This window comes from Microcaecilia unicolor, chromosome 1 (assembly GCF_901765095.1).
Source record: "Microcaecilia unicolor chromosome 1, aMicUni1.1, whole genome shotgun sequence".
Taxonomy (NCBI): domain Eukaryota; kingdom Metazoa; phylum Chordata; class Amphibia; order Gymnophiona; family Siphonopidae; genus Microcaecilia; species Microcaecilia unicolor.
In genome coordinates this window covers 36200008-36214014 of record NC_044031.1, presented here as the reverse complement: position 1 = coordinate 36214014, position 14007 = coordinate 36200008, and positions in this window count along the sequence as shown.

The following is a 14007-nucleotide window of genomic DNA, read 5'->3' as shown; positions in this document are numbered from 1 at the left end:
ACAAAGAACCATAAGTAGAGAAGTGGTCTAGTGGTTAGAGCACCAGTCTTGAAATCCAGAGGTGGCTGGTTCAAATCCCACTGTTGCTCCTTGTGATCTTGGGCAAGTCACTTAACCCTCCCTTGCCTAGGCAGGTAGATTGTGAGCCCTCCTGGGCCAGAGAATTATCCAGTGTACTTGAATGTCACATTTCTTGAGTGGTGGCAGGATACAATTGTTGCTACAGCTGCTGGTTCCCTCAGGATTATACAGTTTTTCCTGCTCATATGAGAAGCAGGGGCATAGATTTGGCCCTAGACCCCCCCCCCCCCTACCGACGGCCCTCGCAACCCCTCCTACCTTTGCTGGCGGGGGACCCCCACCTCTGCCAGCCGAAGCCGTCGTCCTTCGTTCGTTTGTTTTCTTCTTTCTGAGTCTGACTTGTCTCTGACGTCCTACACAACGTGCAGGACGTCAGAGTCATACGCAGAAAGAAGAAAACGAATGAAGGACGACGGCTTCGGCTGGCGGGGGTTGGGGTCCCCTACCAGCACAGGTAAGCGACAGTGGGCGGGGGGGGTGACAGTTGTTGGAGGTGGTTCTGGAGGGGGGTGGCGGCAGGGGGCGGTGACGCCACGGGGGGGGGGGGGGCTAAAATGTGCCCCTTCACCTCAGCTCTGGACCCCCCCTACCGGCAAAGTCCAGATACACCCCTGAAATTGAGAAGTCAAATATAGAAAATCAAGGACCTGCTGGTATTTTGGTGGAATAGCCCAGTTAGGTTCGCAGGATTTCCTCAATAAATACGCATGAGATCTATTTTCATGCAATGGACCTAGATTGCCTACTCCTGAACTAGACCCTGTGAGCAACAATGGAGAACGAAAACAGAAATACATTTACTTTTGCATTGTGTAAAATAATAAAAAGGTATGAAGGAATGTACATTTCCCAAAACAAATATAGAAAATCAAGGTTTTGGGAAATGTACATTCCTTCATACCTTTTTATTATTTTACACAATGCAAAAGTAAATGTATTTCTGTTTTCGTTCTCCATTGTTGCTCACAGGGTCTAGTTCAGGAGTAGGCAATCTAGGTCCATTGCATGAAAATAAATCTCATGCGTATTTATTGAGGAAATCCTGCGAACCTAACTGGGCTATTCCACCAAAATACCCTCACCAAATATAGAACAAGGGATCACAAATTTAAAAATAAAATACATAGACAAAAATTTAACTGGAAACCCCCAAAAGTTACACAGCATATACTGCAACACTGGAGAATAAAAAGGAATATGCATTTCCTTTTCTAGTGAACACATACCAAGGCATCTGCTACCTACACTTCCCAAAGCTAACATTTTAGTTAAATTAAAAATAAAAATGCTTTTTTTTTGTTCTATCTTTGTTACCTGTACATTTTATTTTTTCCATCATGTTGGTTCTAATTTCTCATGCTTTCCTGTCTGCCTACTACTACTACTACTATTACTATTTAGCATTTCTATAGCGCTACAAGGCATACGCAGCGCTGTACAAACATAGAAGAAAGACAGTCCCTGCTCAAAGAGCTTACAATCTAATAGACAAAAAATAAATAAAGTAAGCAAATCAAATCAATTAATGTGAACGGGAAGGAAGAGAGGAGGGGGTAGGTGGAGGCGAGTGGTTACAAGTGGTTACGAGTCAAAAGCAATGTCAAAGAGGTGGGTTTTCAGTCTAGATTTAAAGGTGGCCAAGGATGGGGCAAGACGTAGGGGCTCAGGAAGTTTATTCCAGGCGTAGGGTGCAGCGAGACAGAAGGCGCGAAGTCTGGAGTTGGCAGTAGTGGAGAAGGGAACAGATAAGAAGGATTTATCCATGGAGCGGAGTGCACGGGAAGGGGTGTAGGGAAGGACGAGTGTGGAGAGATACTGGGGAGCAGCAGAGTGAGTACATTTATAGGTTAGTAGAAGAAGTTTGAACAGGATGCGAAAACGGATAGGGAGCCAGTGAAGGGTCTTGAGGAGAGGGGTAGTATGAGTAAAGCGACCCTGGCGGAAGATGAGACGGGCAGCAGAGTTTTGAACTGACTGGAGAGGGGAGAGGTGACTAAGTGGGAGGCCAGCAAGAAGCAGATTGCAGTAGTCTAAACGAGAGGTGACAAGGGTGTGGATGAGGGTTTTGGTAGAGTGCTCGGAAAGAAAGGGGCGGATTTTACGGATGTGGTAAAGAAAGAAACGACAGGTCTTGGCGGTCTGCTGGATATGAGCAGAGAAGGAGAGAGAAGAGTCAAAGATGACCCCAAGGTTTCGAGCTGAGGAGACAGGGAGAATGAGAGAGCCATCAACAGAAATAGAAAATGGGGGGGGCGGGGAGGTGGGTTTGGGGGGGAAAATGAGAAGCTCGGTTTTGGTCATATTTAATTTCAGGTGGCGTTGAGACATCCAGGCAGCAATGTCAGACAAGCACGCTGAAACTTTGGTTTGGATGCAAGGTGAGATATCAGGGGTAGAAAGGTAGATTTGGGAGTCATCAGCATAGAGGTGGTAGGAAAAGCCATGGGATGAGATTAATGAACCAAGGGAAGAAGTGTAGATAGAAAAGAGGAGGGGACCAGAACAGAACCCTGGGGTACGCCGACAGGCAGAGGGATAGAAGTAGAAGAGGATCCACCAGAGTGAACACTAAAGGTGCGGAGGGAGAGGTAGGAAGAGAACCAGGAAAGGACAGAGCCCTGGAATCCAAGTGAGGACAGGGTATCGAGAAGTATGCTGTGATCGACAGTGTCAAAAGCAGCGGAAAGATCAAGAAGAATGAGGATGGAATATTGACCTCTGGATTTAGCCAGTAATAGGTCATTGGAGACTTTAGTAAGCGCAGTTTCGGTTGAGTGGAGAGGGCGAAAACCAGATTGTAATGGGTCAAGAATAGCATGTGAGGAGAGAAAATCAAGGCAGCGGCGGTGAACAGCACGCTCAAGTAATTTGGAGAGAAAAGGAAGGAGGGAGATGGGTCGGTAATTAGAGGGACAAGTAGGGTCAAGTGAAGGCTTCTTAAGGAGAGGTGTGACCACAGCATGTTTAAAGGCAGCAGGGACAGTCGCAGTGGAAAGTGAGAGGTTGAGAATGTGACAGATAAAAGGAATAAGAGTAGGAGAGATGGCATTAAGAAGGTGGGTGGGAATGGGATCAGAGGAACAGGTGGTACATTTTGAGGAAGAAAGGAGAAGTGTAGTTTCCTCAATAGTAACTTCAGGAAAGGAGGAAAGGGAATGAGGGGAAGGAGAGAGAGGGGAACGGACTAGTGGAGGGAGAGCTGGTGAGGTAGAGAAAGCAAGGTTTATCTTTTGAACCTTGTTGTGAAAGAATTCAGCAAGGGTCTGAGGAGATAGTGAAGGGGGAGTTGGGGGAGGGGGCACCTTGAGGAGAGAGTTCAATGTGGTGAAGAGAAGTCGAGGATTAGAGCCAAGAGAGTTGGTCAGTTGGATATAATAATCCTGTTTGGCACGTAAAAGAGCAGATTGGAAGGAGGTCAGCATGAACTTAAAGTGTAAGAAATCAGCAAGGGCCCGAGATTTCCGCCAGAGGCGTTCGGCGGAGCGGGTACAGGAACGTAGGTAGCGGATATTAGAAGTCAGCCAAGGTTGGGGTTTTGTACGCCCTCTGCTAATTCTCCTTCAACTCCACTGCTGTCCATTAATTGTCTTTTCTCCTCTCGCCTGTCTTGCTCCATTCCCTCACTACCCCTGCCTCTGGTCTTTCCTTTTTAGGAGGGAGGGGAAGAGTGAGAGGGAGCAACCAATGTTGGACGGAGGGACCTGGTGAGATAGAGTGGGTGATGCTGGATGGATGGATGGATGGGTGGGAGGGAGGGAAGACAGTAGGAGACAGAGGAAAAATACTGGACATGGGTGGAGGGAAAAAGAGAAGGAGAAAATGCATATGAATGGAGAAGAAGGGAAGAGAGAGCAAGGAGATGTGCATAGATGAAGGGGAATAGAAGGAAAGAAAGGGATGAGATGCACATTGATAGGAGAGGAAGGACAAGGAGATGTACATGAGAGGATATGCTCATGGAAGGAGAAGAGAAGAAGGGAAGAGACCAGAAAAGCTGCACATGGGTAGAGAAAATAGGCAAAAGCTGGATCTTTCAGCTCCACTGGATCCACTCTATACCTCCTCAAATCAAGTTCACAGAGGACCCGGCTTTTACTTATGCACTGCCCTGGATCCTCTGCTGCCTTGGACATGGGACTCCAACTTACTCTGCTTTACTACTACTACTATTTAACATTTCTAAAGTGCTACCAGGGTTACGCAGCGCTGTACAATCTAACAAAGAAGGACAGTCCCTGCTCAAAGGAGCTTACAATCTAAAGGACAAAAAAGTGCAGTCAATCAAATTGGGGGCAGTCTAGATTTCCTGGATAGAGGTACAATGGTTAGGTGCCGAAAGCGACATTGAAGAGGTGGGCTTTGAGCAAGGATTTTAAGATGTGCAGGGAGGGGGCTTGGCGTATGGGCTCAGGGAGTTTATTGCAAGCATAGGGTGAGGCGAGGCAGAAAGGGTGAAGCCTGGAGTTGGCGGTGGTGGAGAAGGGTACTGAGAGGAGGGATTTGTCCTGTGAGCAGAAGTTACAGGTAGGAGCGTAAGGGGAGATGAGGGTAGAGAGGTAATGAGGGGCTGCAGATTGAGTGCATTTGTAGGTTAGTAGGAGAAGCTTGAACTGTATGCAGTATCTGATCGGAAGCCAGTGAAGTGACTTGAGGAGAGGGGTGATATGAGCATATCGGTCTAGGCGGAATATAAGACAGGCAGCAGAGTTCTGAATGGATTGAAGGGGGGATAGATGGTTAAGTGGGAGGCCAGTGAGGAGTAGGTTGCAGTAGTCAAGGCGAGAGGTGATGAGAGAGTGGGTGAAAGTTCGGGTGGTGTGCTCAGAGAGGAAGGGGCAAATTTTGCTGATGTTATAGAGAAAGAAGCGACAGGTCTTGGCTGTCTGCTGGATATGAGCAGAGAAGGAGAGGGAGGAGTCGAAGATGACTCTGAGGTTGCGGGCAGATGAGACGGGGAGGATGAGGGTGTTGTCGACTGAAATAGAGAGTGGAGGGAGAGGAGAAGTGGGTTTGGGTGGAAAGACAATGAGCTCAGTCTTGGCCACGTTCAGTTTCAGGTGGCGGTTGGACATCCAGGCAGCAATGTCGGATAAGCAGGCTGATACTTTGGCCTGGGTTTCCGCAGTGATGTCTGGTGTGGAGAGGTAAAGCTGGGTGTTGTCAGCACAGAGATGGTATTGGAAACCATGAGATGAGATCAGTGAGCCCAGGGAAGAGGTGTAGATTGAAAAAATAAGGGGTCCAAGGACAGATCCCTGAGGAACTCTGACAGAGAGTGGGATGGGGGTGGAGGAAGATCCATGAAAATGTACTCTGAAGGTACGGTGGGAGAGATCAGAGGAGAACCAGGAGAGGACAGAGCCTGGAACCCAAATGAGGATAGTGCAGCAAGAAGTAAATTATGATTGACAGTGTCAAAAGCGGCGGATAGGTCGAGGAGGAGGAGGATGGAGTAGTGACCTTTGGATTTGGCAAGGAACAGGTCATTACAGACTTTAGTGAGTGCTGGTTCTGTTGAGTGTAGAGGGCGAAAACCGGATTGAAGTGGATTGAGGATGGCATGAGAGGAGAGAAAATCAAGGCAGCGGCTGTGAACGGCGTGTTCAAGTATCTTGGAGAGGAAGGGTAGGAGGAAGATGGGGGCAGTAGTTGGAAGGACAGGTAGGGTCTAGTGATGTTTTTTTGAGAAGTGGTGTGACTACAGCATGCTTGAAGATGTCAGGGACAGTTGCAGTGGAGAGAGAGAGGTTGAGGATATGACAGATGGGGGGGGGGGGGTGACAGTAGGATAGATGGTGTTTAGTAAGTTGGTGGGGATGGGATCAGAGGAACAGGTGGTGCATTTTGAGGAGGAAAGAAGGTCGGCGGTTTCCTCCTTGGTGAGATCAGGAAAAGAGGAGAAGGAGGCCTGGGTGGGTTGGTTGGTTGGTTGGTTGAGGGAGTGGGTTAAAGGGTGGAGAGGAGGTGGCTTGGTAGTGAATTTGAGGTTGATCTTCTGCACCTTGTCACGGAAGTAGTCAGTTAGTGATTGAGGAGAGAGTGAGGGGGGTGGGAGCAGAGGGCACTTTGAGGAGGGGGTTAAGGGTGGCGAAGAGACGGCGAGGGTTGGAGTCGAGAGAATTAATCAATTGGGTGTAATAGTCCTGTTTGGCAAGAAGTAGGGAGGACTGGAAGGAGGATAGAATGAATTTGTAATGAATGAAGACGGTATGGGTGCAAGATTTCCTCCAGAGGCGTTCGGCAGATCGGGCGCAGGAGTGAAGGTATCGGATGCAAGGGGTCAGCCAGGGCTGGGGATTAGTACGCCTTGTGGGACGGGAGATGGATGGTGCAAGTGTGTCCAGAGCAGTGGAGAGAGTGGCATTGTAAGCAGAGATAGCTTTGTCGACAGACTCGGAGGACATGATGGAAGGGAGGCGATTAGAGATACAAGAGGATAAGGTGGGAGGGTCAACAGCCTGGAGATTCCTGAAAGTAGTGGTTAGTGTTGGGCGGGACTGAGGGGGAGGGTGATGAAGTGTGAAGGTGATCAGGTGATGATCTGAGAGAGGAAGAGCAGAGGCGCAGAAATTGGAGGGTGAGCAGGTAAAGGAGAGGACGAGGTCAAGACAATGGCCAGTTTGGTGAGTAGGGGTGGTGGAGCTCAGCTGGAGGTTGAAGGAGGATGTCAGAGTGAGGAACTGAGAAGCGTAGGAGTCGGATGGGTCATCAACGTGTATGTTAAAGTCTCCAAGAATGAGGGACGGAGATGAGGGTTCAAGAAAAACAGAGCGCCAGGCATCGAAGTCGGTAAGGAAGGAAGGGAGGGACTTATCAGAGGGGGGGGTGGTAAATGACTGCAACTCTGAGTGGCAGCGGGTAGAATAGACGGATGGAGTGAACTTCAAAGGATGAGAAGCAGTGAGACTGCAGTAAGGAGGGGTTGAAAACTACAGGAGGGCGAAAGTAGAAACCCGACTCCTCCACAGCCAACTGGGCGGGGAGTGTGGGAGAAAAGATAACCTCCATGGCACAGGGCCGCGACTGAGGCAGAGTCGTCGGGGGTGAGCCAGGTTTCAGTTAGGGCGAGCAGTTGGAGGGAACAGGAGATGAAGAGATCATGGGTGAAGGAAAGTTTGTTGCAGACCGAGTGGGCATTCCACAGGGCACACGAGAAGGGGAGGGAAGAGGGGGGGGAGGAGGGGAATAGAGATGAGATTGGAGACATCCTGGAATCGTTTGCATGGATAGGACGAGGACAGTTGTGGGGGACCTGGATTGGGATTGATGGCTCCCGCGGATAGCAGGAGAAGGAGCAAGAGTGCAGAGGAGGGTGGGGGAGGTAGGGCGACGAAGGCGAAGAAGACAGGATGCGCTTAGGAGGAATGGGGATGGGTTAATGGCAGGAAGGAAGTGATGAAAGTTGATAGCTAGGAAGGAGGAGGGGGATAGGAGAGATGGTGAGGGACGGGGTGGGTAGGGTATTGTAGTAGTGAGCAAGACGGGAGAGGACATGGATGGGCAGTGAGTTCCTGCGGTAGACAACGGTAGGAGGAGGGGGAAAAGATTAGGAAGGGACAGGGCAAGGAAAAGAATGTGTATAGGGGCCATGAGCAGTGGCGTACTAAGGGGGGGGGGTGGTGGTGGGTGCGGTCCACCCCGGGTGCACGCTGCTGGGGGGGTGCTGCACGCCTGTCCGCTACGTTCGTTCTGTGCTCCCTCTGACCCGGGGGTGTCAGCCCCCCTAGGAATGCCACTGGCCATGAGCAGTGACTGAGGTGTTTACGGGTGCATATGTAGTGACTGAGGTGTTAAGCAACAGATAGAGTAACTTGGAGAAAAATAGATGTAAAGAGAAAAATGCTCAGGCGCGCAGCACCTAAAGCGGAGGCCCTGAGTGGATCGGAGCGGACCTGGGAGTCACCCCGGAGAAGGCTGAAAGGATATGCAGATGAGCTGCAAGTCCTCTACAGCACCTGAAAGGCAGCCGGTGGTAGAGCTGGGCACCTCTCAGCTGAAGAAAAGGCTTACCAGGGGTTAGGCTGAAGCCAGCATTCCTCCCCCTGAGGGTCGCTTTGCCCAGGATTCACTGCTGCTTCCATCTGCCCTGGATGTGTCTTTACCTTTGTGATGTTTTTTTTCTTAATATTAAAGTTGGATCCAGAGGAGACTCCCAGAACCAACTTTAACGTTCCCAAAAAAAAAAAAACCCTGAAGCTCTGGGCAAGGTAAGCTCACCTGAAGCAGAGCAGGGCAGGCTGGAGAAGAGGCCACAGTAGCCACTGGATCCAGGGAAGACCGAGGCAGCAGAGAATCCAGGACAGCCACAAGATCCAGCCAATGCAGCAGAGGATGCAGAACAGAACAGGGCAAGTTGGAGCCCCATGTCAAAGGAAGCAGAGGATCTGGGGCAGCACATAAGTAACAACTGGATCTGTGCACTCCACTGTAAAGGTATAGAGCAGATCTGGAGGAGCTGGCTTTTAACCAGACCTGATGGAGGGAAATAGAAGGAAAGACAGAAGGAGGATATGCTGCACACGGATGGAGTGAAGGGAACAGATGGAAAATTAGAATTGAGAGACAGAAAAATGGAAGAAAGCTGAATGTGAAAGATTAAGTGCCAATAAAGACAGACGAAGAACAGGAAGTGAAGAAGAAAGGAAAGAAGAAAATAACAAATGGACAGGAGGCCCTGGAAACTGGGTTAAAAGCACAGAGAGAAGCAGAACAAGAGACTGGGCCATGCATGATCAGAAAAACAAAATTACCAGACAACAAAGGTAGAAAAATAATTTTATTTCATTTTAGTGTTTGGAATAAGTCCAATTTGAGAATCTACATCTTCTATCATTATTTTGCACTGTACAGGATGAAACTGTTTTCCTGGTATTGTGCTGCATGCAGCATCTGGATGCTTGGGATCTGCATGTGTGACCGCCAGGCCAAGTGTCTGAGTAGGGATTTGTTCAGTTTCCCAGTTGATGTATGTTCTAGGGTTCACTGCAATATTTACTGAACTATGTTTTCCTAGGTATATTCTTGTGTGAGTTTTGGAAGTTGGTGCTGTTATGAAATGGTAGATTTGTTCTGTCAGTTCTGAGTGGCTTTTGTAGGGTTGCTTTTTTTTTTTTAATTACTTTACACTAACCACTAGAACATACCAAGTAAAATCAAACTCAAACATATCACCACCGTGGAAAGCAGCCTGCGGAGTACCCCAAGGATCACCATTATCACCAATACATTTCATTATAATGATGATCCCAGTGGCAAAATCCCTATCCAATCGAGGCCTCAACCCGTTCATCTATGCAGATGACGTTACAAATAACCAATGAAATCAATGACGGCCTGAACATCATGGGCTCTTGGGCAAATTCATTTCAACTGAAACTGAACACTGAAAAAACACACTGCCATATCCTCTCATCTCAACATAACAAGTACAAACCCACAATCATAAACACCCCAGGACACACCCTCCCTACCTCAGACAGCCTAAAAATAGTCGGAGTCACAATCGACCGCAATCTTACCCTTGAGAGCCAAGTATACTCCGTAATAAAGAAAATGTTCTACTCAATGTGGAAACTTAAACAATTAAAGCCTTTCTTCCCGAGATAAATTTTTCGAAACCTAATGCAATCAATGGTCCTAAGCCATGCAGATTACTGCAACGGAATCTACGCAGGATGCAAAGATCAACTCATAAAAAAACTCCAGACTGCCCAAAACACAGCAGCCAGGCTATATGGTAAAACACGATTCAAAAGTGCCAAACCCCTCCGAGAAAAGCTGCACTGGCTCCCAATCAAACAAAGGATCATCTTCAAAATCTGCACCGTGGTCCACAAAATTATCTACAGCGTAGTTCCAGGATACATGATAGACCTCATAGATCTACCAACCAGGAACAGAATCCGATCGTCACTATCATACCTAAATCTACACTACCCTAATTGCAAAGGACTTAAATACAAAACAACTTACGCATCCTACTTCTCCTACATAAGCGCACAACTATGGAATGGACTCCCAAAAGCTGTGAAAACAATCCATCACCATTTAAATGTCAGGAAATCACTAAAAACCAAAATCTTCAAAAAGACTTACCCCACCGATCCACAGTAAATCCCCACACCCAGCAACACAGCATAACCTATGATCTTACTGGACAATATACAATCTACATTCCCTTCGACCCTCATGTTGTCTGATACACACCTACCTCATTAGACCACAATACAACCTGTATTTATCATGAACCGAATTGGCGAATGCCATTACGGTACTATGTAAGCCACATTGAGCCTGCAAATAGATGGGAAAATGTGGGGTACAAATGTAACAAATAAAAATAAATAAATAAGATACCTGGTGCTGGAGAGGGTTTACGTTGCTGTTATTGAGATGACACCAAAAACAGACATTTATTTTGTATGGTGAGTTATATGCAGAAATTCCCAATTCTGCTCAGTACCCACTGTTGTATCAGTTAAGGCTTCCGTGAATGAGATTATGTTTAAACTTAATACCTTGATGGTCCAGTGTACAGGGTCAGGGGGTCATTAACTTACAGGGTACATAATTTAATGGCAACAATTTTAGCTCTTTTATATGCTCTGCTGCTGGTAACAGAGATATGTGGCTGCTGTGGGATGGAACCATGGATATCACATCGTCCTCTAAGGTTGGCCCTGTATGAGTACCAGCACCTTTGTTTTTCGGGATAAAAAACACTAGGTAAAAGCTGGCCTGAGCACAGGGCCCACTTTGGTCCAACAATTTCCTCTCTTCCCCTCCCTCAGTGCAGCAGCTTCAATAACCCCATCCCCTGTACACCACCATAACCACCACCACTAACTCTGATGTGTGGAAATGTCATTTTGGCCTGCCACCCCCATACATAGCTTACCCTCCTGTTGCCACCCCAGATATTTCTGTCTAGAGACACCACTGCTCCCCCTTGCAACCTGGGTCCAACATCTCTCCCTCTGTCCCCTCCACTGCCATGTCCAACATTTCTCCTCTCACTCTGTCCCTTCTACTGCCATGTTGAACACCTCTTCCTCCTCCCTTTCTCCCATTGTCCAACCTCTATCTCTCTATCCCTCTCTCTTGCACCCTGACAGGGCCGCTTTTATCAACTGAAAAGGAACAGTTGCTCCAGGTCCCTGTATAAAGGGGGCCCAGGAGCTCAGTTGCCCATTGGTAAAAGCAGCCCTGCATTCCCCTATAATTGTATTTAAAAAACAAGAAAAAGGTATAGCTGGGATCATCAGATCACAGGCCAGGTCTGATCCCCTCAACCCCTCCTACTGCTATGCCTCTGAGTGCACGAGCCCCAGCCGATCCTCTCCCCTTTGCTGTCTCAGTCGTTGAGCCTATGTGCTCATGAAAGCCCTGCTGATCCCATCTCCTCTGATGCGCTCCTGACACATATGGAACACGTCAGAGGGGGAGGGACCAGCTGAGCCTTCATGAGTACATGGGCTCAAAGGCTGTATGGTACATCTCACTGGTGGTGTGCTGAATGCTGGCGTGGGCTCAGCGGCAGCAGAGGGGAGCTGATCGTCTGAGGCCCCGATTTGGGCCAAGAGGCATGGCAGCTGCAGGCCTTAGCACAGCATAAGGGAGGTAAATTTAATGGGAAATGCTTGACTGGTGGGGGGAGGGGTGATATTGCACCTAGGAGTGGGGAGAAAGAGAGGGAGTGATGTTGGAAGGGTGGATGAGAGAGGAGGAAAAAGAAAAATGGCAGTGCTAGACTCAGAGGAGGGGTGAGTGGGTGAAGAGGATGTGATACTGGATGGGTGGGTGGGAGGGAGGGAAGAAGTAGGGTCCATTGTTGACTATGGTAATGGAGGGAATAGTTGGTACTCAGCTTATGAATCATCTTTCCTCTTTCTCCCTCTTGCATAAATCCCAATCAGGCTTTAGGCTTTGTTATAGTACCAAGACAGTCTTGACCATCTTAGTATCTAATTTTAGGAAAGCAATCAGTCTAGGCTTTAAGTTTTCAGTGATGCAATTTGATATGCCAAGTGCCTTTGACCTCATTGATCATGAGTAGCTTTTAGGCATAGCAGGTGTGAAGTCTGGTTCTCTCTCACTAGACAAAACCTGACTGTGTGGTGCCACAGTGCTCACCACGATCTTCAATCCTGTTCAATGTTAGGATGGCTCTTTTAGGTGAAAGACTGGAGGCAGCAGGGTTCTGCACTTTCATTTATGTGGATGATATCACAATCTATATCCCTTTCAAAACTGGTTTTCCAGAAATTGTTCCCAAGACTAGGCTCGGTCTTGATTTGTTGGAATCCTGGGCTTCTGAATTTAAGTTTGAGATAAGACTAAATTTCTTGAGGTAACCAACCTCTTTGACCATATTGTATATAATAATTTTACCATTGACAAGGAGGCATATTTTCAAAGCACTTAGCCTTCCAAAGTTCCATAGGTTTCTATGGAACTTTGGAAGGCTAAGTGCTTTGAAAATAAGCCTCAGAATGTGTCCTACCCCCTAGACACTACGCTTAGGGTACTGGGTGTATTCATTGACTGTCACCTCAAGTTCGAGCCTCAGGTTTCCTCAGTAGTGAAAAAAATCCTTCAGGTCTCTTTGGAAGCTAAGGAGAATCAGATCACATTTCTGGCCTGACATTTTTAGACTGTTAGTTCAATCCTTGGTTTTAACTAAATTCGATTACTGCAATTCCATCTATGCTGGATGTAAGGAGGGTGTCCTAAAATGGCCCAAAATACAGCAGTTAGGCTTGTGCTCATGGTATCACGTTTTGATGGAGCTACTCATTATGCAAACTGCACTGGTTACCCATTAAAGCCAGGATTATTTTTAAATTATATGTTTTTGTCTTTCAAATATTATATGGCATGACACTGGATTTCATGCTGCCCATAATAACTATTCCCCTACACCAGTGGTTCCCAAACTGTGCACTGCGGCACCCTAGTACACCGCAGTGAACTCTCAGGGGTGCCGCGGCAAATCCTGACCTCCCTCCCGCTGACACCTACTACTACTACTACTACTTAACATATCTAGAGCGCTACAAGGGTTACGCAGCGCTGTACAAATTAACGAATAAGGACGGTCCCTGCTCAGAAGAGCTTACATTCTAAAAGACGAAATGTCAAGTTGGGGTAGATGAGATTTCCTGAGAAGAGATGAAGTGATTAGGTGCCGAAGGCGACATTGAAGAGGTGGGCTTTGAGCAATGATTTGAAGATGGGTAGGGAGGGGGCCCGGCATATGGGCTCAGAGAGTTTGTTCCAAGCATGGGGTGAGGCGAGGCAGAAAGGGCGAAGCCTAGAGTTGGCGGTGGTGGAGAAGGGTACAACTGAACCGTTATTGCTCCCCCACTCCAGCATCTGCTTCCTCTATGTCATCGCTCCCTCACACACACTCATCCCTGATGCTTCTCTAGATGAGAAGCAGCAATGGCAAAACAAGCTGCAGCCACGGGGCTCCAGACTCTTCATACATGCAGCTGACGATCCTGACCCCTCAAACATCACTTCCTGTTCTGGGGCATAGCCGCATGTATAGTGTATGCAGATTCTGATCCCACATAGCAGCAGCTTGTTTTGCCACTGCTGCTGCTCATCTAGAAAAGCAGCAGTGACAGGAATGGGGGGGGGGGGGGGGAACAGGGTCAGAGAGGAGGTAGACACTGGATTCGGGGGAGAATCAGAGGGAGGGCTTAGGCTAGATGGAAGGGGAAGAATGAAGGAGAGCATAGGCTGCATGAAAGTGGGGGAGAGGGAGAGCAGAGGCTGGATGAAAGTGGCAAGAGAGGGAGGGATGGAAGAGAGTGAGGACAGAGGCTGGATGAGGGGAGAGGAGGGCAGATGCTGAATGAAAGCGGGGAGAAAGGGAGGAAAGCACAAGAGAAGGAGGGCAGAGGCTGGAAGGAAGTGGCG